General features: G+C 41.9%; 1 protein-coding gene across 5 annotated transcripts in view; it reads left to right on the forward strand.

The window, feature by feature from the left end:
• CCND3 (cyclin D3) overlaps positions 1-24,974 on the forward strand; it is an 82,139-nt gene that overhangs the window by 20,579 nt on the left and 36,586 nt on the right. The window lies entirely within an intron of this gene.

Here is a 24,974-nt window from a genome sequence, read left to right on the forward strand (position 1 = left end):
CAAACTTTATCATTGTAAAAACGTATTATAGATGGGAAGAAAATAAAGGTGCAAATTCTGCCCCACCCTCCAAGTGCCATCCTCCTGGGGAAAACCAGTGTTAAGAGCTGGTATGTGTCCTTCTGAACCTTTTTTTCTGTGCATATACACTCAGTTTTATTCTTTTAAAATAAGATCATAGAATACTGTTCACATGCAATTGTTTTTCTTTTTACAAAGTTAAGGTAATTTTGCATGCCCAATGTTGCATATCCTTTTTTTAACAGCATTTTTTTATGCTATCTAAATTTACGTATCTGACATTATGCAAAATGAATCCATACTATTGAATGCATTACATATGATACAGTTATAGATTGTAATTTACAACTGTTTGAAAATATGGAGTAGTTTGCCTGAAAACACAGGAATATCTAATTTGTACATTTTAGAACATGACCAAAATATCCCATTGGTTAATCAAAATGATTTTTTTGTTGTTGTTTTGTTTTGTTTTGGCCGCACCACGAGGCTTGTGGGATCTTAGTTCGCCCACTAGGGATTGAACCCGAGCCCTGCGCAGTGAAAGTGCAGAGTCCTAACCACTGGACCGCCAGGGAATTCCCCAAAATGATTTTTAAAACTTAACATTTATATCCAGTTAAACTATTTTTTAAAAGGAAGGGGAGGAACTTCCCTGGTGGTCCAGTGGTTAAGACTCCGCACTTCCAGTGAAGGGGGTGCGGGTTCGATCCCTGGTCGGGGAACTAGGATCCCGCATGCCAGGCGGCGTGGCCAGGAAAAAATAAATAAATAAATAAAAGGAAGGGGAGATACCTTTTAAATTTTGTTTTGAGTATATAAAACTAAAGGAAAAAGTTATTATTCTAAAATCTCTCAAATGAAAATGGCCTCTCAAGTGAACATTTTATGGCTAAAATATAAAACGTTAATTATTATTTTGGAAAAATAAAAAATTCCCAGACCTTGACTTCTACCTACATACCATTTTAAGAACCAGTTTTTTCTATGTCAATATGTAAATTTTTGAATACCTGTATAACAGTTCATCCATATTTTACTCAGTCATCGCAGAATTCTTGCAGACCTTTCCTAAGTTCTGTGCTAGGCCCATGAGACAAACTGTCTGCCCTCTGGAGATCCCAGGCTGGTTGGGTCCCTAATACCTGAGCAGTTTCCACTTAATGAATACATGGCTGGACTGGATTCTGTGCTGCTTGCAATAGAAGCTTACAAGAGGTGGGGGGCTGGGGGTGCAGTCAAGGAAGGCTTTGTGGAGAAGAGACATGGCTTTACTGGGTCTTGAAGGACAAGTGGGAGGTCCCCGATGCAGAGGCTGGAGGACAGAGTGGAGGGGCCCCAGCAGTGATGTGACTTATTATCAGCCATCCTCCCGGCCCCGGTGGTTTCTTCCTACTTTTCCCTTGGACACCACAGATTCTGCAAACAAGGGCTCCAGCTGTTTATCAGGGGCCATCCCAGGGCCAGGGGCTCCCACTCCCTGTTGCAGAGGCTGCAGGGCCCTGATTATGGAAACAGCTGAGGCAAGGGACCCAGGGCAGAGGGGGAGGGAGAACTGGGAGGAAGGACGCCAGAGAGGAGAGGGTGCAGGGCAGGGGATAGCCAGGGCGAAGGACAGGAACGAACAAACCATGCCCCTCTGTGCTTCCAGGGCATGCCCCTGCCCTCCTCCCCTTGGAGAGACCCTACTCCATCAAGGCTCCTTCAGATGGCACCTCCTCTGTCTTCATTCATTCATCACACATTTCCTGATGACAGCGCTCAGAATTGATTCCTCTCCTTTGCTCATTTAGCAAGTCAGCCTGTTGCAGTGGAAAGAGTGTGAACTTTGGAATCAAGAATCATAGCAGCAGCAGCTACCATGTATGAAGCATTTAACTTTAATGAGCACTGTGATGAGTGTTTTGAATCTATTTTCTCATTTAATACTTGCCAACAGTCAGTGAGGTGGGAATTATTATCCCCATGTAGTAGAGGAAGAAACTGAAGGCTAAAGGGGTTAATAAGCTCGAGGTGTCACAGCAGAAATTCACACCCCTGTCTGAGTCTCAGTTTCCTCCTTTATAACACGGAGATGAAAATAATATCTTCTTCCCAGAGTAGGTGCAAGAACGAAATGAGGTAATGCATATCAAGCACCTGGTACATTCAATGAATGTTGACTCCCACCCTCCCCATTAGAGCCTTCACCACTATCATTCTGTACCATCATTCCTTGGTTCGTGCTAGTTTGAGTTTATATAACATGGTAGAGTGGTTAAGAACATCCATTCTGGAGCTGGACGGCATGGGTTCAAAATCTAGGCTCAGATCCATGACCGGACTCCAGTAAGTGACATTGAGCAAGTCACTTTAACCTCTTTGATCCACAGTTTCTTCATCTATAATATGGAAATGATAATGGTACCGTGTGTGTGTGTGTGTGTGTGTGTGTGTGTGTGTGTGTATGAACTGATATTAACTAGACTGGAAACTTTCTGAGGGCTGGGTCAATTTCAGGAAGGTGTCACCTGAGTTGTCACTGCCTTGAGGAGGATACGTGTGGCTGAGTAGTCCAGATAATGGTACGACAACAGGACAACAGGTAGCCATATGTCAGTATCCTCCATATAAAAGAAGTACTTGCTTATTGTAGAAACTTTGAAAAATATAAGGAAAAAATGAAAATGAACCATGATCCCACTACTCACAAATAATCATTGTTAACATTTTGGTATATTTCTTCTCAGTCTTGTTTCTTTTTCTAAAAATTAATTAATTAATCTATTTATTTATTTACTTGGCTGCATCAGGTCTTAGTTGCGGCATGCAGGATCTTGCATCGTGGTGCACGGGCTTCTCTCTAGTCGTGGTGCGTGGGCTCTCTAGTCGTGGCGCGAGGGCTCTAGAGCGCACGGGCTTAGCTGCCCCTCGGCATGTGGGAGCTTAGTTCCCCGACCAGGAATGGAACCTGTGTCCCCTGCATTGGAAGGCGGATTCTTAACCACTGGACCGCCAGGGAAGTCCCTCAGTCTTGTTTCTATGTAGACAGCTATCTTCCTATAATTGGAACCATGGGCTATATTACTGACCACATGCTATACTATATCCTCCACTGACCTGGTTGTATATAAGATGAGCATTTCCAAATGCCATTAAAATATTTTTTGAAATAGGGTTATTAATGGTCTTTTGTTTCATTTTGTTTTACTGATGGAAAGACGACGCACTGAGGAGGTTGATTAATAAATTGATACTGTTCTGGAGGGCGGGAGGTCCATCCCATTGCATATTTTCACCAGTGACTTGGGAGATAACACAGGTGGCATGTGATCAGCTGACCTCTTTGTGTCTTATTCATCTTGGTGTCACATACATTCCTGGGTCCAGAGCAGTTGTCCATTCATTCATTCCACACATATTTATTACGTGTCCATTATGTGCCAGGCATTGTTCTGTGTACTTGGGATACATCAGTGAATAAAACGGGCAAGAATTCCTTCCCTTGTATAGCAAGGGGTGGGATTGGTAGGGCAGACAGCAAGCAGTACATGCAATAAATAAGCTAGATTACAAAGCTCGTTAAAAGGTGAAAAGCATTATGGACAAAACAAAAACATGGAGCTGGGTAGGGAGGATAGTATTGGAGAGGGGGACATTTTGCAGTTTTATATAGGATGACAGTGTCAGTCTCACTGAGAAGGAAACATTCAAACAGTGATTGAAGGGACTTCCCTGGCGGTCCAGTGCTTAAGACTCCACGCTTCCACTGCAGGGGGCAAGGTTTCAATCCCTGGTCAGGGAACTAAGATCCCGCATGCTGAGTGGCAAGGCCAAAAGCAAAACAAAACAAAAAAACAGACAGTGACTTGAAGGTGAAGAACTGGCAATGTAGCTATCTGGGGTGGGGGAGGGCTTATAACAGCAGAGGGAACAGCCAATGCAAAGACCCTGGCACTAGAGCCTCTTAGAGTGTTTGAGGTATAGTAAGACCAGTGTGGCCGCAGTGGTGAGTCATTCTTGAATGAATGGCTGGACACTGGGAGGGATAACCAATATGTTGGTTTCGAGAGCCAGGAATTAGATCTCAACAGGCTGTAACTAATGATACAAATTTAATAAAATATAAACAAGAACAAAGTTGGCTCTGAAGTTAAAAAGGCCTCTGCAAAGCAAGTTATCTCAAATCCCTCTTGTCAGTAGACTGGGTGTGAACGATAAATTACACAAGTACAGGATAAGTGAGATATGGCTTATATGTTATAAATATCCATTTATTCAGCATGTATTTATTGAATGTCTGCTATGGGCCTGGACTTGTCCTAGGTGTTGGGGATTCAGAACAAGACAAAGCCCCTGCCTTCATGAAGCTTACATTCTAGTGGGTAGAGACTGACACTGAGCAAACTCAGAGACGTAAGGTGATACTGGGTGGTGAAAACTGCTGAAACCAAGAGCAGTGAACCATGGTTCACAAGAGAACTGTGGTTTAAGTTGAGTCTAAATTCATTGAGTCAACTGTGTGATGCAGTTGCCAGAAAGCCTAATTTCATCTGCGGCTGTGTGAACAGAATGCCCAGCGCTAGAGAGGTTGTGTTCCCCCTGCTTCTGATTGTCAAGCTGGACCTGGAGTGTTGCATTTACATTCTAGAAGGACACTGACAAACGTGAACTTATTCAGGGTAGAATAGCTAAGATCATGGTGGGGGGGCGGTGAGGATAGAGGTGCTATAACACCATCCAGAAGACAGAACCAGAATCAGTGGGTAGAGGTTCCAGAGGGTAGGTTTCAACTCAGCAGGTTGAGGAATTTTCTAGTGGTCAGAACTGACCAGTAATGGAATGGGCTGTGAGAGAGGATGAGAGTCCATTTTCCAAAAGTGTTCAAAAAGAGCCTGGATCCACCTGTCTCAGGATATATATGAGGATATAACGAATCTGGTAGAAGCTTGGATTTAATCTGTATGGCTCCTTCAAGTTCCAGGTCATACTGTCCACGAGAAGAAGAAAAGATTTTCTGCATATAACTTGTAACATAGAGAATTCCATATCAGCCACATATTATTTCCACAATAATTTCCACAATAGCCAACAACCACCAAGGGCATAAGCAGAATCTCAACATGTAGGAATCAGAAGTTCTGAGAACTCTTTCACTCATCACTTTAGTTTGGTGTCCAGATCTGGGCTCCAGAAGCTTCAGAGGGTTAAAAAAAAAAAAAAAAAAGTTCAACAGGAAGGCCTTGGGCTGGTCAGTGGACTTTTCCCTCCTCACCTTTTTATTTTGATAATTTCAGATAAAGAAAAGTTGCAAGAATTGTACAGAAGATCCTCATATAGTCCACTCAGATTCCCCAGATGTTAACATTTTATTACATTTGTTTTGTCATTCTATGTCTCTAACTCATACACACACACACACACACACACACACACACACACACACGTGCGCGTTGACTGTAAACTGAAGACATAATGTCCCTTTACTCCTAAACACTTTAGTGTGTATTCTTAAAACAAGGTCTTCTCTTACATAACCCAAATGGAATGATAAAAACCAGGAAAGTAACACTGATACAATACTAGTATCTAATCTACAGACCTTATTCAAATGTCACAACGGTCCCAATGATAAGCTTATAGCCGAAAAAAAAAGTCCCAGATCACATGTTGTATTCAGTCGTCATGTCTCTGTAAGTTTCCTTTAACCTGAAATGGTTCCTTAATTTTTCTTTGTCTTTCATGACGTCAGCGTTTTTGATAGGTAGTTAGTGGCGTCCCTCTCTGAGATGGTCAGGGCCTGAGAGCGCCCATCTTCCCCCGCCGCCTCAGTATATACTGACCCATACTGTGGGTCCTCAGTTCTCTGGTGGGGGGTGGGGGATGGGCTTCGGGTCTTTTATGTTCACTGTTTCCTCCCTTCCCACCGGAGCCTCTGGCCCCTTGTACCTTAAACAAGCCTGAGTTTCTCAGAGTGGGGCCCAGTGTGTGAAATTGTACGAAATTTATCAACATCTCCTGCGGGGTGCGTCAAAAATACACAAGCCAGGACCCCCCTCCAGACCTCCTGAATCAAAATCTTTGGTGGGGAGACCCAGAGCCTGCCTCTTTAATAAACTTCCCAGTGATTCTTACAAATTTGAGAATTGCTGTTGAAAGCCCTCATCGGATGATTATAAAATGATGGATTGACTGACCCGTTGACTGCTTGGATGAAAAGCGGAGGTGTGTTTCCATGGGGGACAGACCAAGAGGAAAGTTTAAGATTTTCCTGCCAATTTTCACAGATCTATTTTTCTGTCACCTAAAACTACTCTAAAAATAAAGTCTATTCTTTTTTTTTTTTTTTTTTTTTTTTAAATGAACGTTATTGCCCACAGAGTAACTAAAGTGTGTTGTGGAATGTTGTAGGACTGAAAAACAGAGTGTATGGTGGGCAGGGACTATTTCTACTCAAACCTCCCTCTCTGCAGCGTGTCCCATCAGAATCAGAGGGGACTCGGCAGGTCCTGACCTGGTTCCAACCCCCCATCCCGGCCCCCCGACCCCTTGCCCAAAACTCTAAGAGCCTGGGGGTAACAGGAGACAGTTGCTCCACACCCCCAGAGGAGCCCAGCTGTTTCCTCGCCCCTCTGTTTAGCCACCTGAACCCATTCACAGTTTTCCTGTCAGTTAACCCGGCCGCAGGGCAGTGTGGGAAGGGGCCCCTCTAGATGGGGTGGGGCTGTGTTTCATTTACTGGTGTCTTTCCTCCGGCCTTAGCTGAACAGGTGCAGGCAGAAGCAGCTGGGTGAAATGAGGACAGCCTTCCTCTCCTTTCCTTTCTCCTCTCCCCCCAACTCCCTCCTCCAACCCAGGCACCCTGAAGCCACATCCAGTTTCCTCCCCAACATTCAAAAGCTTTTCTCCCCCTCTGCATCCACCCTCCATCCATCAAAGGGCAGCACCCCCTGGGGAGGGGTTGCTTTAACTGGCAGGGGACATGGTTAAGGGAAAGTGGAAAGCAGTAGGTTTGCACTGCCACCTCCCTTTCTGTTCTGGTGGGGTTTGTTTTGTTTTTTTAAGAAGGCAAGGTGGAGGGAGGGAAGTGGTATCTTAGGAAAGGAGGGGAGGACTGTTCCCGGGCCTGGGTTGCTGACTTTACCTATGGCCTCGAAGGCACTGAAGAAGCCTGATTTTGAAGTTGGCCAACCTGTCCCCTTCAGGGCCAACTCCCCCTCCCTGTCTCCTAAAAGAATGAGACTGGTAGTGATGGGGAATCAGACTCATATCCACATTCTAGAACAAAGGTACTCGAAGTCGAGTGTACATCCGCATCGCCTGAAGGGCTAGTTAAACTGAGATTCTAATTCAGCAGGACTGAGATGGGGCCGGAGAATTTGCATTTCTGATTTGTTTCCCAGTTGATGCTGCTCCTGCCGGCTCAGGGACCGCACTTAGAGAACCAGTGTTCTAGGGCTCCCCTTAGGATGTCTGATAAGTGGGCTCTGCCTAGCCACCGCTGGGAGAAGAACAGGTCACTCAAGGAAGTTGGGCCCCCAGCGGTGGCCTTATCACTGAGGCTCAAATCACAACCCTCCCCGCTTGCAGTTCTGTGTGATTTAGCTCAGTTTGGATGGGACTGTGGCTTAAGAGAAGAGGACAGAAGGAAGACCCTGTCTGTCTGCTTTCTCCTCACTACCATGGCCAGCCCTCCTCTAAGTGATGCCTCCTGCCATCTTGAATCTTTTGTTTCCATATCTTCTTCCCTGCCAATTGTGGGGAAGGAGATGCCCGTGTGTTCTCTGAAGCTTACCCTTCAACTATCTGCTATGGAATATTAGGCAGCTGTTCAAATCATGAATTTAATATCTATGTGGTGACTTAGGAGTGATCTACCATGACACAGTATAGAGTGAAACTGCTCAACTCTAGGTAGAAAATATTCCTGCTTTTGTAAAAAACCACCAACCATAAAGTTATAAATGAATATATACAAAAGTATTTACATGCATTCAGACAAAAATAAAGTCTGGAAGGACCCTTTCCAGACTGCCAACAGAAATTAGCTCAGGAAGATGCGAGATTTCACTGTTTATGTTCTCTAATCCTGTATTTTAACAAGCCTATCTCACTCTAATTTAAAGCCAGTGACCTACTGTATAGCACAGGGAACTCTACCCAATATTCTGTGATAACCTATATGAGAAAAGAATCTAAAAAAGAATGGATATATGTATATGTATAACTGAATCACTTGGCTGTACACCTGAAACTAACACAACATTGTAAATCAACTATACTCCAATCAAATTAAAATATTTTTTAAAAAGCCAGTGAACTGCAAATAATAGAAAATGGCACAGCTCTGGAAAGCTGTACTGTGAACTATTAACAGTAGGAAGTAGGAGGTAGGGCTGAGGGGTCTTTCACTGCACACGCAAACACACACTGGACTGTTCGAATTTGTTGAAAGGAGGATTATTAGTTTTTTAATTAAAAGAGGAAACATAGGCATTAAAGGAAATAGATGGCCTCCCCTTCTCCTCCACCCTTTCCCTGGCAGCCCCTGGCTCGCCCGCGCCAGCTGCTGCCCCAAGCCCTCCGCACTCCTCCAGCTGCTGTGCCATCTCATTCCTTCCTGTCACCGTCAGATTTCTCCACCGAGTGGCCTGCACTTGCTGCCTCCATTTCTTCAAGAACCATTCTTTTGATTTTAAAGAAACATTACATGTTTTTGTTTGCCGATGGCCAGCATTCCAAAGAAGAAAAAAAAAATCTCATAGCCTTAAAACAGCATCCACAAACAGGACTCGATCTGGTCCAGTCCTATCTGCTTCTCACTGCACCCGCATGTCCTTTCATCATTGTAATCTGCACAAATGCTATTTTGTGTCCTGAAATTGTTTTACGTCACCTAATTTTGTAAGCCTGTCTGTGTATGGACACAGCATCATTTCTTCTCTGAATGGTACTATGGTTGTTTAACCAGGCCCTGATTGTTAGGCCTTTGGGTGGTTTCCAGTTTTTTGCTATTTATTCATTCATGATTTAACCCCCTTCTTTTGGGCCCCGCCTCCTGCCAACCTATAAAAACTGCCCTCTTAAAGGTCACTGCTGTCGGTCTTCCCTCCAGATCTACCAGCCTCTTCTCAGTCCTTGACTAAGCCCTTGTCCTGACTTTAATTGAACTTGGCCTTGTTAGCCATCCTCACTGCCACCCACCAGCCCATCCATCAAACCCTTCGTGAAATTCCAGCCTCCCTTCATTGGCTTTTGTTTTTTTCTTTCTTTAATCTTTTTTTCTTTCAAATACAGACATTTTTACATTTTCATTGTAAAAAAAATAACATCACTAATAAATGGGTAATATAGAAAGTAAAAATACATTTTATTTTAAATTTCTTCATTGAATTATGAATTATATGATTTGAAAGAACATGAATGCATATATATGAATATATGTGTATGTATATATATAAATTATAAAGCAGAAATACAACATCACCAATTCCATGGATGCTTCCTGTGTCCCCCTTTTTGCATCATCCATCTAATAAACCCCACTGAGATACTCCAAATTTTGTTTATTTTATCATTCTCCTAATTAATTTTAATAAGTTGTAAATTTGAAGGGGTTGTAGATAGGCAAACATATCATCTATCTATAATAACATTGTTTCCTTCCAATTCTATACCTTTCTTTTCCTTTGGTGTCTGCTTTTGCTAGGACATCCAATTCACTGTCAACTAGAAGCAGGAATAGCAGACATCCTTGACTTCTTCCTGAATTTAAAGGAAATGCTTCTAATGTTTTCCCACTAATAATAAGGATTACTATAGGTTTTTGGCAGATGCTCTTTAACAGATTAAGGAAGTTTCTTTTTATCTCTAGTTTATTGTTAAATTTTATGAGGGCTTCCCTGGTGGCGCAGTGGTTAAGAATCCACCTGCCAATGCAGGGGACATGGGTTCGAGCCCTGGTCCAGGAAGATCCCACATGCCGTGGAGCAAATAAGCCTGTGTGCCACAACTACTGAGTCTGCGCTCTAGAGCCTGCGAGCTACAACTACTGAGCCCGCGTAATGCAACTACTGAAGCCCGCGTTCCTAGAGTCCGTGCTCCACAAGAGAAGCCACCGCAATGAGAAGCCCGTGCACCGCAATGAAGAGGAGCCCCCGCTCGCCACAACTAGAGAAAGCCCACGCGCAGCAACGAAGACCCAACGCAGCCAAAAATAAATAAATTTAAAAAAAAGTTTTTATGAAATACTTTTTCTACATCTATTGAAATGATCTTATGGGCTTTCTTTTTCATCTATAAATGCTATAAATTACATTAATATTTTTATGTTAAACTTTCTTTGCATTTCCAGGATAAATTCAATCAGAACATGATATATTATCTTTTCTATATACCGCTGGGTTTGATTTGCTTATATTTTGAACAAGGTATCAGCATCTATGCTCATACATGATATTAAGCTGTAATTTTTCTTTCTCATACTATATTTGTCTAGCTTGGAATTAAGGTTTTACTAACCTCATTGAATAAGTTGAAAATATCTCTTCCTTTTTAAATTTCTAAGAAAAGGTGGTATAAAATTGGAATTGTTTTTTTCAGTGTTTGGTAGAACATTCCTATAAAACCTTCTGGGTTGTAGGAAGATCTTACTGATTCAAATTTTGTTTATGGCTATATGTAAAGTGACCATATGCATTCTGGTTTGCCTGGGCTAATAAATCTTAGGATTTATTCTGCTACTCTTTGTTTAACTTCCTAACTTCTATCCTTGATTTATCAATTTTGAATTCTTTTTTCTTTTCTAATATATGAAAAGGCTAAGGCTTTATATTTCCCTATAAGTGTTAAGTTGCATCCTATAAGTTTTTTTCTTTATTAACGATACCTGTCATAAAATGCACAGATCTTGGGGCTTCCCTGGTGGCGCAGTGGTTGATAATCTGCCTGCTAATGCAGGGGACACGGGTTTGAGCCCTGGTCTGGGAAGATCCCACATGCCGCGGAGCGACTAGGCCCGTGAGCCACAATTACTGAGCCTGCGCGTCTAGAGCCTGTGCTCCGCAACAAGAAAGGCCGCGATAGTGAGAGGCCCGCGCACCGCGATGAAGAGTGGCCCCCGCTCACCGCAACTAGAGAAAGCCCTCGCACAGAAACGAAGACCCAACACAGCCATAAGTAAATAAATAAAATAAAAATACGTTTTTAAAAAAAAAAAAAAAAAAAAAAGCACAGATCTTAAGTATACAGTTTTATGAGTTTGGGCACAGTAAACACGCACGTTACAATCATCCAAATCAAGATATAGGATATTTCCCTCATCTGAGAAAGCTTTCCTTTCTCTTGGGTAGGTACCTACAAGTAGAGAAGCTGAGTCTTAGTGTAGGCATCCCATAAGTTCTACCGTGTGATATTTTCATTATCATTTAGTTCCAGTTCTTAACAAGTTTCCATTAAGATTTTTTTCTTTGACTTTTAAGTTATTTGGAAGTGTGTTTTTAAGTTTCCACATGTGGGACTTTTTGTTGTTGATGATGATGATTTCTAACTTAATTGCATTTTGCATTTATAACACTCATTTTTTGAAGTGTTTTGAGACTTGCTTTATGACTTATGGTGTAAATTTCAGTGCTTAAAAAGAATATGGGAACTTCCCTGATGGTCCAGTGGTTAAGGCTCCATGGTCTCAATGCAGGGGGCCTGAGTTTGACCCCTGATCAGGGTACTAGATCCCACATGCATGCTGCAACTAAGAGCCCACATGGCACAACTAAGAGTTTGCATGCTGTAACTAAGAGCCCACACACTGCAACTAAAGATCCCGCGTGCCACAATGAAGATCCCGTGTGCCACAACTAAGACCCAGTGCAAATAAATAAATAACTATTAAAAAAAAAAGAATATGTATTTTTCAATTCACACATACACAAATATATACATTTATTTAACAAGTTTGATATATATACACACACATACACATATATAAATAGATATACAAATATATAGATACTTACATACAGATATAGGTCTCAAGCTTGTTAATGGCATTGTTGAAATCTTCCAAATCCTTTCTGATTTTTGTCTGTCTTGTCTATCAATTACTAAAAAAGATGTTATCGATATTAAAATCTCCTACCCCGATTGATAAATGGTGGATTTATCAATTTCTCCTTATAGTTTTGTCAAATTTGGCTTTATATATTTTGAACCTTTGTTATTGGGGATGTACAGGTTTAGAATTATTATATATAATTCTAGTAAACAATATTATTGTAGCAAATTTTCAAGTCATCCTATAGTGGCTATCTCTTACAATGCTTTTTGCCTTAGCACCTATTTTATCTCATGTTACTATTGGCGTCAGCTTCCTTTCAGTTAGTATTTATTTAGTATATTTTTTCCATCATTTAATTTTCAGCCTCTCTATATATTATTTCTTTTCTATCAATGCTTTTAATGAGGCCTAGATTAGAAGTCAGAAGACCTCTGTTCTAGTCTCATCGTTCAGTTGGGTGTAAGAATACTTGCATTGGGCTTCCCTGGTGGCACAGTGGTTGAGAATCCGCCTGCCAATGCAGGGGACACGGGTTCAATCCCTGGTCCGGGAAGATCCCACATGCCGCGGAGCAACTAAGCTCGTGTGCCACAACTACTGAGCCTGTGCTCTAGAGCCCGTGAACCACAACTACTGAGCCCTTGTGCCGCAACTACTGAAGCCTGCGCGCCTAGAGCCCATGCTCCACAATGAGAGAAGCCACTGCAATGAGAAGCCCGCGCACCGCAACGAAGAGTAGCCCCCGCTCGCCTCAACTAGAGAAAGTCCGCGCGCAGCAACGAAGACCCAACACAGCCAAAAATAAATAAATAAATAAAATAAATTAAAAAAAAAAAAGAATACTTGCATTGCACACTCCCCTTCACCGGTGTTGTGAGATTCAAATGAGATAAGATATGTGAAATCACTTTGCAAACTTTAAAGTATTCTGCAAATTATTGTCCTAGCCACCTAACAATGAGCATCCTCAAAAGCTTGCTTAAAGCCATAGTGGTTAAGAGCTTAGTTGGTTAACAGAGTCATGCTTTTGCATTTGCAAATACTATTTCATAGGGCAGTTGCAAGATTAAATGTATTGGGGGGGGTGGTGGTGGGATGAATTGGGAGATTGGGATTGACATATATACACTAATATGTATAAAATAGATAACTAATAAGAACCTACTGTATAAAAAAATAAAATAAAATTCAAAAAAAGATTAAATGTATTAAAAGTACTAAATTATGTGGGGCATAGTGAGTGTTCAATAAATAGTAACTCAATATTTTTATGATTATGATTATTATGTTGCTTTTGCTTTTACCTGAATTCTAGCTCCTCAGCTTACCAGTGTATGACCATACGCAAATTCCTTAACCTCTCTAAGCCTCAGCTTCCTCATCTTTGAAGCTAGGATAATAATAACTACTTCATAGTGTTGTTCTGACAATGATGTAAAATGATGATGAAAAGAGCTTGGCACTGTGCCTGGTTACCGTGATCTTGAGGATCTCTTCTGCTATTTAGAGTTCTTTTTTTTTTTTTTAATTAATTAATTAATTTATTTATTTGTGGCTGTGTTGGGTCTTCGTTGCTGGGCGTGTGGGCTTTCTCTAGTTGCAGTGAGCAGGGGCTACTCTTCATTGCAGTGCGTGGGCTTCTCATTGCAGTGGCTTCTCTTGTTGTGGAGCACGGGCTCTAGGCGCACGGGCTTCAGTAGTTGTGGCATGTGGGCTCAGTAGTTGTGGCTCGAGGGCTCTATAGAGTGCAGGCTCAGTAGTTGCGGCACACGGGCTTAGTTGCTCCGCGGCATGTGGGATCTTCCCAGAACAGGGCTCAAACCTGTGTTTTTAAAGCATTCTGTCTAAAGCTAAATTCTCCATCCTTTATCCCCACCAAATCATCTCAGCTTCTTGAGCACCAAAGTGATGGGCTTATGTCAAACCCTATCCTTCAGGAGCTCACCACCTAATAGAAGACTGACCCTAAAACATGTGCTAGAAATGCCATTGTGGAAATCCATACAGAGTGCTTCAGGAGACTCTACAGAAGAGATGAGCCCTGTGGGGACAAGGGTGGCCAAGTCGGGGAAAGCTTCCCAGACCAGGAGAAGCCCATTTCCCCATTTCCACCAAACATACCAGAACCATTGTCTATCATTCTGCCAACATATAACAAACTGGGTTTCATAAAATTAAACAGCTCTTTTCACTTCATAACTTCCAAGCAGTGACTCAGGCATCCAGGCTCTTACTTCTTTTGGTGACACAGGGTTCATGTTCTGGAAGTCCTTTATTAGCTTCTTCTGCATCCTACTCTAAGTGAGAGAGTGTGAGGGCTGTGCTAGGCGTGCTATGTGCCTGAAGAGGCATCATCATCGCTGCCCACATTAATTGGTCAGACCCAGTGGCTGGCCGCAGCCTAACTGCATGGGAAGCTGGGAGTTGTAGTTTCCCTGTGTACCCAGGAAGAGGAAAAGGGATTGGTGGGCTTCTAACCGGTCTTAGCCATAGCTGCCTCAGAGACATCTTTGACAGCACCCTCTCCTGGCTTGCTCCCTTTGCTGCTCTTGTGAAAGCCTGGGCCACAGAGCAGAGGGCCATCACCTCAGTAATCCCAGGTGTTCAGTCCCAGCTTGATAAGACCCACAACTTTTTTTCTGCCATCTTGTTCACTTTAGTAATCCTTCCAGCTGAGAAAAAGTTATTTTGGCACCCGGACCAGTGTTTGGCACATAGTAGGTATACAAGAAGTATTTTTTAAATGTGTGAATTCTCTCAGCTCTAGGAATTGCTTAGAGGTTACTTAAAAGTGTAAATTAAACTGAGCACTTGGGTGGGCTAAGAGAGAGAGAGAGAGAAAGGGAGAGAGAGAGGGAGTGAGGGGGACAGGGGAGGGGAAGGAGGAGGGAGCTTCTGAATGCTTCATAATCAGGGCTGGGAGGACCTCTTTTTTTTTTTTTTTTTTTTTTTTTTAAGAGCTTGTTTATTGGTCACAGCTGAACTGCTCCTGAAGGCAAATGAAAACAACTCAGTGCTAGAGGCTTTCCAGCGTGGCTGCTTCCTTCCGTAGAATCAGAAAGGAAAAGTGACAAGGCTGAGCAGAGGCCCCAAGGGACTCGAGCTGGAAGGGAAGCTTTCACTGTGCCCTGTTGGCACTTAGGGAGCCCGCAGAGCGTGGCCGAGCACAGACTCTGATGGGTTCACAGTCTAGTTTGGCCACCTCTATCCGTGGGACCCTGGACAAGTTACTTAATCTTTTTGTGCCAGTTTCCTCATCTGTACTATGAAGATAATAATACCTACCTCCCCTGGTTTTTAGATTAAGCAGGTTAATGTAATAAAAAGCATAGACCAGTGACTGGCCCAATGTAACTGCTATGTAATTGTGGATGTTGTCATCATTAGGGACAGAAAAGAAGTGGTCGTAAGAAATCCTAAAATGATAGACTGGAAGAGCCCTTAGTGGGGACTGTGTCTAATCCCCAGCACCATGGGCTATTCTTGGTGTCCAGTTGGATTCTTGTGCTGCCTCTGGTTTTCAGCTCACATGATGGCTCTAAGCTATTTGGTAAAGTAGGTGAAATTTATTTTAATGGCTTCCTAAATCCAGGCTGCCCCAGCCCAATCCCTGCCCCGCCTTGCCTGTTTTGCCCCCAGTCTGCCTTTTCTACCCCAGAACACTCACACTGTTCCCCACCACCCAGATCTTCCTTCAGGCACCCCCTCACCACCCCACCTTAGTTCTGCTGGATCTCTGTCCCAGGATCGCATTCTGCACATCAGTGCCAACTAGTTAATCTGATAAAAGGATTGCTCTGAAAGTACTAATTGGGGATGGTGCAAAGGTTGCTGCTTCATACAAAGGTGCATTATGACTGGGGCCCTTCTCGAGAAAATGCCCCACCCTTTGTGTCCTGGTTGGTGGGAGGGAGAGATGGAACAGCTTTCCAGCTGGGAAGTTGGAGAGATTTAAGGCCATCAACCTTCCCTGAAAGAAGACAGATCATCTCTGAGCTTCCATCCTGTTGGCTGGGGAGGGGATAGATGAAGATACTGGCAGACACTTGGCAGGGGAACATGGCAGGGACCTTTAATCAAGATTTCTAGACACAGAGCTACGTGCTGGAGGGGGTGGGGCAGGATATAAAAATGGGTTAGACTTGTCCCTGCCTTCCAGGAGTTAGGCAAATGCAAGTACCCATTTAATAAGCACACAAAGGAAACTATGTCACATGCTAACACAGATACAAATCAGAGTATAGACAAGGATGAGAGATAACATTCAAACTGTAGGTTCCTGATGATTCCATGAAAAGGCTGATGGTAGCCTTAGAACTGAGTCATGAAGAGGATTTTTTTTAAGTATATTTAATTTTTTACCAGTACTAGAAAATCTACAAATACTAGAGCACAGAAAGAAAAGAAAATCATCCACGATCTCACTATTCAAGGCGACCTCTGTTATCTCCAGATAATGGGGTTATAGGTGATTTTTGTTTGCTCTACATTTCTGTATTTTTAAGTTTTCTATCATGAGTTTTACAATTTAAAAATATACATTCATAAAAACAAAAAAATTAAAACGCAAAGACAACTCAGGCTAACCTTTCAGTGTGTTATCCTCTTAGTTATTTGCAATATACAATTTTTTCATTCCATTCATACAATGATGCATACCTGCTCTTTTCAACTTCTCAGCATTTGCCCTGCTGTTATAAATGCTTCGTAAATATAACTGAGTGATTGTGGATGTAATTCATATGGTCATTTCCTTCCATTGGGCTGTAAGCTTGTTTACAAAAATTTGCTGTTCTAAATAGTCCTTGTACATTCCTATGCATAAGTCCTTTTTTTAAATCAATAAACTTTATTTTTTAGGTTGACAGCAAAGCTGAACAGAAAGTGCACAGAGTTCTCGTATAGCCCCTGTCCTCACACATGTACAACCTCCTCCACTACCGACCCCACTCTTGACATTCCCCCCAGAGGGTACATTTGTCATCATCAATGAACCTACAGTGTCACATCATATTCACCCAAAGTCCAGTTTACATTAGGGTTCACTCTTGGTGTTGTACATTCTGTGGGTTTTGACATGTGTCCACCTCTGTAATATCATACAGAGTAGTTTCACTGCCCTGAAAGTTCTCCGTGCTCTGCCTGTTCATCCCTTCCTCCCTGCTGAACCCTGGCGACCACTGATCTTTTTACTGTCCCCATAGTTTTGCATTTTCCAAAATGTCTTATAGGTGGAATTACACAGTATGTAGCCTTTTCAGATTGGCTTCTTTCACTTAGTAATATGCATCTAAGATTCCTCTATGTCTTTCCATGACTTGATAATTCCTTTTTTTTTTTTTTTTTTGCACTGAATAATATTCCGTTGTCTGCATGTACCACAGTTTATTTATCTGTCCACCTACTGAAGGACATCTTGGTTGGTTTTAGGTTTGGGCAATTATGAATAAAGCTGCTGTACACATCCATGTGCAGACTTTTTTTTTTTTTTGAATGTTAAGTCTCCTGGATTCAAAGAGCTGCCCTAATTTTCTTTTTTTTTAAATTTTATTTAAATAATTTATTTATTTATGGCTGTGCTGGGTCTTCGTTTCTGTGTGAGGGCTTTCTCTAGTTGTGGCGAGCGGGGGCCACTCTTCATCGCGGTGCGCGGGCCTCTCACTATCGCGGCCTCTCTTGTTGCAGAGCACAGGCTCCAGACGCGCAGGCTCAGTAATTGTGGCTCATGGGCCTAGTTGCTCCGCGGCATGTGGGATCTTCCCAGACCAGGGCTTGAACCCGTGTCCCCTGCATTGGCAGGCAGATTCTCAACCACTACGCCACCAGGGAAGCCCAATGTGCAGACTTTTATGTGGACATAAGTTTTCAGTTCATTTAGGTAAATACCAAGGAGCACAATTGCTAGATCATATGGTAAGAGTATGTTTAGTTTTGTAAGAAACCACCAAACTGTCCTCAATGTAGCTGTACCATTTTGCATTTCCAACAACAGTGAATGAGAGTTCCTGTTGCTTCACATCCTCACCAGCATTTGGTGTTGCCAGTGTTCTGGATATCCAATATGTATATAGTGGTGTGAAATAATAGAAAAAATGTACATTGGTTTCTGCCCTGGGTTCCTGGCACAGAGGAAACCCTTGTAATTTCCTAAGTGATAAGAACACTAGGAGCATCTTTTGTTCTAATATTTGGTCTTTGACCCCAGTTCCTGATGCAGGGCTCCTAAATCCCTTGGAATTTCCTGGGTGATAGGAGAGTCTTTTGTTCTAATAAGGCAACTCTGGGTGGGCTCCTGGATGGCCTCAGGATATGGGTTGGCCACCAGAAAGATCACGCCATGATTAGAAGCTTGGAATTGTCAGCCCCGTTCCCCCATTCTCTAGAGAGGAGAGAGTGGCTGGAAATCAGTTAATAATTGATCATGCCTACATGAGGAAACCTCCATTAAAAATCTCAGTAGCATGGGGTGGGGAGTTTCCAGGAGGGTGAACATGTTCACATACCAGGAAGGTGATGAACACCACCTCCACTTGGGACCCTCCCAGACCTTACCCTATGTATCTCTTCATCTGGCTGTTCATTTGTTATCCTTTATCATATCCTTTAATAAACTGGTAAACTTAAGTAAATGTTTCCCTGGGTTCTGTGAGCTGCTCTAATGAATGAATTGAATCCAAGGAGGGAGGAGGTCATGGGAACCTCTGATTTGTAGCCACGTTGGACAGAAGTTGTGGGTAACCTGGAGACCTACTACTTGCAACTGGCATTTAAGTGTGGGGCAGTCTCGTGAGACTGAGCCCTTAATCTGTGGGATCTGACGCTACCTCCAGGTAGATGCTGTCAGAGTTGAGTTGAATTGTAGGACACCCAGCTGGTGTCAGAGAATTGCTTGGGTTAGGGGAAAAAACACACACATCTCGTGTCAGAAGTGTTGTGGTGTGGTAATAGTGTGAGAGTAAAGGAGAAAGACATATAGGAGGAGGACTGTGAGGTTTTTCGTATACAAGTGGTATCTCATTTTTGTTTTAATTTGCATTCCCTAAGGACATATGATGTTGAGCATCTTTTCATATATTTATATGCCGTCTGTATGTCTTCTCATGGTAAGGTATCAGGACTTTTGCCCACTTTTTAATCAAATTGTTAACTTTCACATTGTTGAGTTTTAAGAGTTCTTTGTATACTTTGGATAACAGTCCTTTATCAGATGTATCTTTTGCAAATATTTTACCTCAGTCTCTAGATTGTCTTCTCATTCTCTTCATATTGTCTTTCACGGAGCAGAAGTTTTAATTTTAAAGAAGTCTAGCTTATCAATCATTTCTTTCATGGATCGTGCTTTTGGTGTTGTATCTGCAAAGCCATCACCATACCCAAGATCATTTAGGTTTTCTCCTGTATTCTCTCTCTTTTTTTTTTAATTTTTAAAAATAAATTTATTTATTTATTTTTGGCTGCATTGGGTCTTCATTGCTGCGCATGGGCGTTCTCTAGTTGTGGCGAGCGGGGACTACTCTTCATTGTGGTGCACAGGCTTCTCATTGCCGTGGCTTCTCTTGTTGTGGAGCACAGTCTCTAGGCATGTGGGCTCAGTAGTTGTGGCACGTGGGATCTAGAGCAGAGGCTCAGTAGTTGTGGCACACCGGCTTAGTTGCTCCGCGGCATGTGGGATCTTCTCGGACCAGGTATCAAACCCATGTCCCCTGCATTGGCAGGCAGATTCTTAGGCTCGCGGGCTTCAGTAGTTGCAGCACACGGGCTCAGTAGTTGTGGCTCGTGGGCTCTAGAGCGCAGGCTCAGGCTCAGTAGTTGTGGCGCACAGGCTTAGTTGCTCCGCGGCATGTGGGATCTTCCCGGACCAGGGCTCAAACCCGTGTCACCTGCATTGGCAGGCGGATTCTTAACAACCACGCCACCAGGGAAGTCCCTCTCCTATATTCTCTTCTAGGAGTTTTATAGTTTTGTGTTTTACATTTAGGTCTATGATCCATTTTGAGTTAATTTTTGTGAAGGGTGTAGGTCTATGTCTAGATTGATTGATTTGCATATGGATGTCCATTTGTACCAGCACCATTTATTGAAAAGAATATCTTTGCTCCATTGCACTGCCTTTCCTTTTTTGTCACAAATCAGTTGATTATATTTATGTTGAGTCTATTTCTGGGCTCTCTATTCTGTTCCATTGACCTATTTGTCTATTCTTTTGTGAATACGACAGTGTCTTGAAGTTGGGTAGTGTCAGTCCTCTGACTTTGTTCTTCTCCTTAATATTGAATTGACTATTTGGGGTCTTTTGTCTCTTCATATAAACTTTAGAAGCAGTTTGTCAATATCCACAAAATAAGTTGCTGGGATTTTTATTGGAATTGTGTTGAATCTTTAGATCAAGTTGGGAAGAACGGACATCTTGATAATCTTGAGTATTCCTGTCCATAAACATGGAATATCTCTCTGGCTATTTAGTTCTTCTTTGATATCTTTCATCAGAGTTTTGTAGTTTTCCTCATTTAGATTTGTACTTAGGTATGCATCTAACAAAATAAATAAATATTTTGTTTTTTGGGGGGTGCTAATGTAAATGGTAATTTCAAATTCCATTTGTTCATTGCTAGTTTATGGGAAAGGAGTTGGCTTTGGTATATTAACCTTGTATCTTGCAGCCTTGCTATAATCACTTATTAGTTCCAGAGGTTTTTGTTGTTGTTGTTGATTCGTTCAGATTTTCTATATAGACAATTATGTCATCTGTGAACAAATATAGTTTTATTTCCTCTTTCTCAATCTGTATACCTTTTATTTTATTTTCTTGTTTTGTTTCATTGGCTAGGACTTCCAGTACAATGTTGAAAACAGTGGTGAGAGGGGACATCCTTGCCTTGTTCCTGATCTTAGGGGGAAAACTTCAAGCTTCTCACCATTAAATATGATGTTAGCTGTAGGTTTTTGGTAGATGTTCTTTATCAAGTTCCCCTCTATCCCTAGTTTACTGAGAGATTTTTAAAAATCATGAATGGGTTTTGGATTTTGTCAAGTGCTTTTTCTGCATCTATTGATGTCATTATGTGATTTTTCTTCTTTAGCCTGTTGATGTGATGGATTATATTAATTGATTTTTGAATGTTGAACCAGCCTTGCATACCTGTGATAAATCTCACTTGTTCGTGGTGTATAACTTTTGTATAATTCTGTATTATTGGATTCAATTTGCTAATATTTTGTTGAGGATTTTTGCATCTATCTTCATGAGAGAGTTGGGCTGTGGTTTTCTTTTCTTATAATGTTTTTGTCTGGTTTTGGTATTAGGGTAATACTGGCCTCATAGAATAATTTAGGACATACTCCTTCTGTATCTATCTTCTGAAAGAGATTATAGAGAATTTAATTTCTTCTTTAAATGGTAGAAAGAAGAAATTAACACCCATCTGGGCTTGGTGTGTTCTGTTTTGGAAGGTTATTAATTATTGATTTGTTTTCTTTAATATACATAGGCCTATTTAGATTGTCCTTTAGTAATTTTTTTAAGGATATATTTCTAAAGGTAGGATTCCTGGTCATTGGTTTGATGTGTGTGTGTGTGTGTGTGTGTGTGTGTGTGTGTGTGTGTGTGAGATTCTGAAAGTAGTACATGCTCATTGTTAAATAAATAAACTGGATAGAAATATGCCAAATAAAGAAGTAAAAGTTTCCCAACAACCCCCTTCACCAGACAGACTCCACAGAAGTGATCACTATTAATTGTTTACTGTGGATTTTTCCAAACATTTTCTATGCCCGGTTTGAATATTTTGAAAGGCCTTGATACCTAGTGATAAATTGCTTTCTAAAAGACCTGTAATAAGGCGTGATCATTTCTAACAGGAGTGAGGTTTAATTTTTTTTTTCATTTTTTTTAAGTATAGAAATAGAGCATGTTACTATAGACAATAAAGAACATTTTTAAAGGAAAAAATTTAGATCACCCATAATTACACTATATAGGATGACCAACAGTAATGTTTTAATTTTATTTATTTTTGGCTGCGTTTTGGGTCTTTGTTGCTGCGCGCGGGCTTTCTCTAGTTGCGGCGAGCAGGGGCTACTCTTCCTTTCGGTGCGCAGGCTTCTCATTGCGTTGGCTTCTCTTGTTGCAGAGCATGGGCTCTAGGCGCAAGGACTTCAGTAGTTGTGGCGCACGGGCTTAGTTGCTCTGCTCCACAGCATGTGGGATCTTCCCGGACCAGGGATTGAACCCGAGTCCCCTGCGTCGGCAGGCGGATTCTTAACCACTGTGCCACCTGGGAAGTCCCAATAGTAATGTTTTAGAATGTACCTCTCCGGGCATAAAACAGGAGCACAAATCACAGATGTCATGTGACAAGCACAATGCACCAGATCAAGAGATAGAACATGTCAGTTCCCCCCACCAATCGTGCATTGATACTTTAGTATAGTCAGAATCATATTCTCTAGCCAAGTTTGTTTATTCGTTTTTGTTTTTTAACCATCTTAACATTCTTTCTTTACTCAATTTTTTTCTGACTTAATATAGTGAATATTTTTCCATATCTTTAAAAATTCTGCATAATCTTGGGATGATTATCCAAGTATATGTAAATATTTATATCCTTCTCTGGCTTTCTTAGACCAAATTCCTAGAAGAATATGAGTGTTTTAAAAACATCTGGGGGAATTCCCTGGCAGTCTGGTGGTTAAGACTCGGAGCTTTCATTGCCGAGGGCCTGGGGTTCGATCCCTGGTCGGGGAAGTAAGATCCCACAAGCCACACGGTGCAATCAAAAAAAAAAAAAAAAAAGTTTGGTGCTTATTGTCCAACTGTCTTCCAGAAACATATCAAGTTTACACTCTAAAGGTAATATTTTAACGGGGAGGGAGTGTGAGAGGGAAGGAGGGAGGGGGAAAGCTAGGGGATGCCCAGCACATGGCCATTATTCATGGTGACTTTGCTGAGACGTGGCCAGCTTGATGGCTGGTGGCTCCGTCCAGCAGGTTGGTGCCCGCAGCTTTATGGGTCCGTGGCCTGAACATTCATTTATTCATTCAACAAATATGATTGAGCGCCTTCTCTTGCTCTGCATTGTTCTAGGTGCTGAACATACTGCATGGAGAAGGCAAACTTCCTGCCCTTGGAGAGCTTACATTCTGATGGGGCAGTCAGACCATAAGCATCTAAACAAATGAATATGTAATATGTCTGACAGTGAAAGAATTAAGAAAAAGAAAGCAGAGTCTGGGCGTGGAGAGTGCCTGCTTGGGCATGTTGGTGCCATTTGAATTGGGCTGGTCAGGGAGGGCAGTAATATTAAAGTTGAGACCTGAGTGAGGAGCTACAGGAAAATCTAGAGCTGTTCTGAGTCTCAGTCCTGACTGGACATAAGAATCACCTGGGAGAGGTTTAAAAAAAGAATCCCAGTCCACACTCCAGGCCATTTGAACATGAATCTCTGGAGATGGAACCCAGGCACCAGTATTTTTAAGTGCCTTGGGTGATTCCAGTGTGCAGCCAGGGTAGAGAACCAGTGGTTTAGGGAAGCTCTGTCCAATAGAAATGCATTTCAAACCACATATATAATTTTAAAAATTCTAGTAGCTTCATTTAAGAAATAAAAAGAAACAGGTGACATTAATTTTAATAACATTTTAATTTAATACATCGAAAATATTATTTCATCATGTAACCAATATAAAACATTATTAGTGTAATATTTTACATCTTTTGTACTAAGTCTTTGAGATCCAGTGTGTATTTTACATTCAGAAGCACATCTCAGTTTAGACCAACCACATTGCAAGTGCTCAATAGAAACTTGTGGCCACTGTATCAGCCAGCACAGAGGAAGAGCTTTCTGAGCAAAAGACCCGAAAAATTCTTGAGTCTGAGGTGCAACTAGGAGGCAGGTGTGACTGGAGGGGAGTAAAGGATGGGGGGAGTGGTAATAGATGAGGTCCAAGAGATAGTCAGGGCCTAGCATTTTGGATTTTATTCTAAATGTGATGGAAAGCCATTGGTGACTTTTAAGGCCAGAAATGGTTTGCTTTAATTTACTTTTTTAAAAGACAGTTTGGCTGCTGCATTGGAAACAGTCTGCATGGTGGCCAGAGCGCAGCAGAAAGGTCTAGATATAGGCTATTACTTTAGCATGGGTGACAGATACAGGCAGCTTGGATTTGAGATGTCATGGAGCAGGTACTGAAAAGTTTTAGGATTCCCAGCAGATATTCCAAGGCAAAGCCCTTTGGAGTTGCTGATGGACTAGATGTGATACGTGAGAAAGAGAAAAGTCAAAGATGACTCCAAGAGTTTTGTCCTGAGCAAATGATGTGGGGCTGGGTTTGGGGTAGGGAGTGGAAATAAGTTTGGGAGGAAAATAAGAGTTGAATTTAACCAACAGCCAGTAAGAAGCCAGGGCCTAATACATCACCAAAGACATAAATCCTGCCAACTTGAATGAGCTTGGAAGCAAATTCTTCCCCAGTGGAGTCTCCACATGAGAATGCAGCCCAGCCAAAACCTTGGCTGCAGTCTTGTGAAACCCTGCTCAGAAAGCCCAGCTAAACTCCTGACTCATTTGAAACTATGAGATAATAAATGTGTATTGTTATAAGCTGAAAACAAAACAAAGAGTTGAATTTAAGCATAGACCAATCAACATTGGGTGGTGTCCTCTAAAATCTAGAACCCAGGGGGTATGAAAAAGTGCAGGAAGTGTTCAAGCAATGGAGATCCCAAAAGGCAAGAATATGTGTTGGGTCAGGGGCCAGGGTATGGAAGAAATAGGAGATAAAACACACTGCAATAGATCATAGAGGGCCTTGAATGCCAAACTAAGGAATTTGAAACTTATTTGATAGGCATGGGGGGAACTATTGGAAATTTTTGAGCAATAACTGATAGGATCAGAGCTTAACTTTACACTGACAA

The sequence above is a fragment of the Balaenoptera ricei genome, chromosome 11 (assembly GCF_028023285.1).
Source record: "Balaenoptera ricei isolate mBalRic1 chromosome 11, mBalRic1.hap2, whole genome shotgun sequence".
NCBI lineage: Eukaryota > Metazoa > Chordata > Mammalia > Artiodactyla > Balaenopteridae > Balaenoptera > Balaenoptera ricei.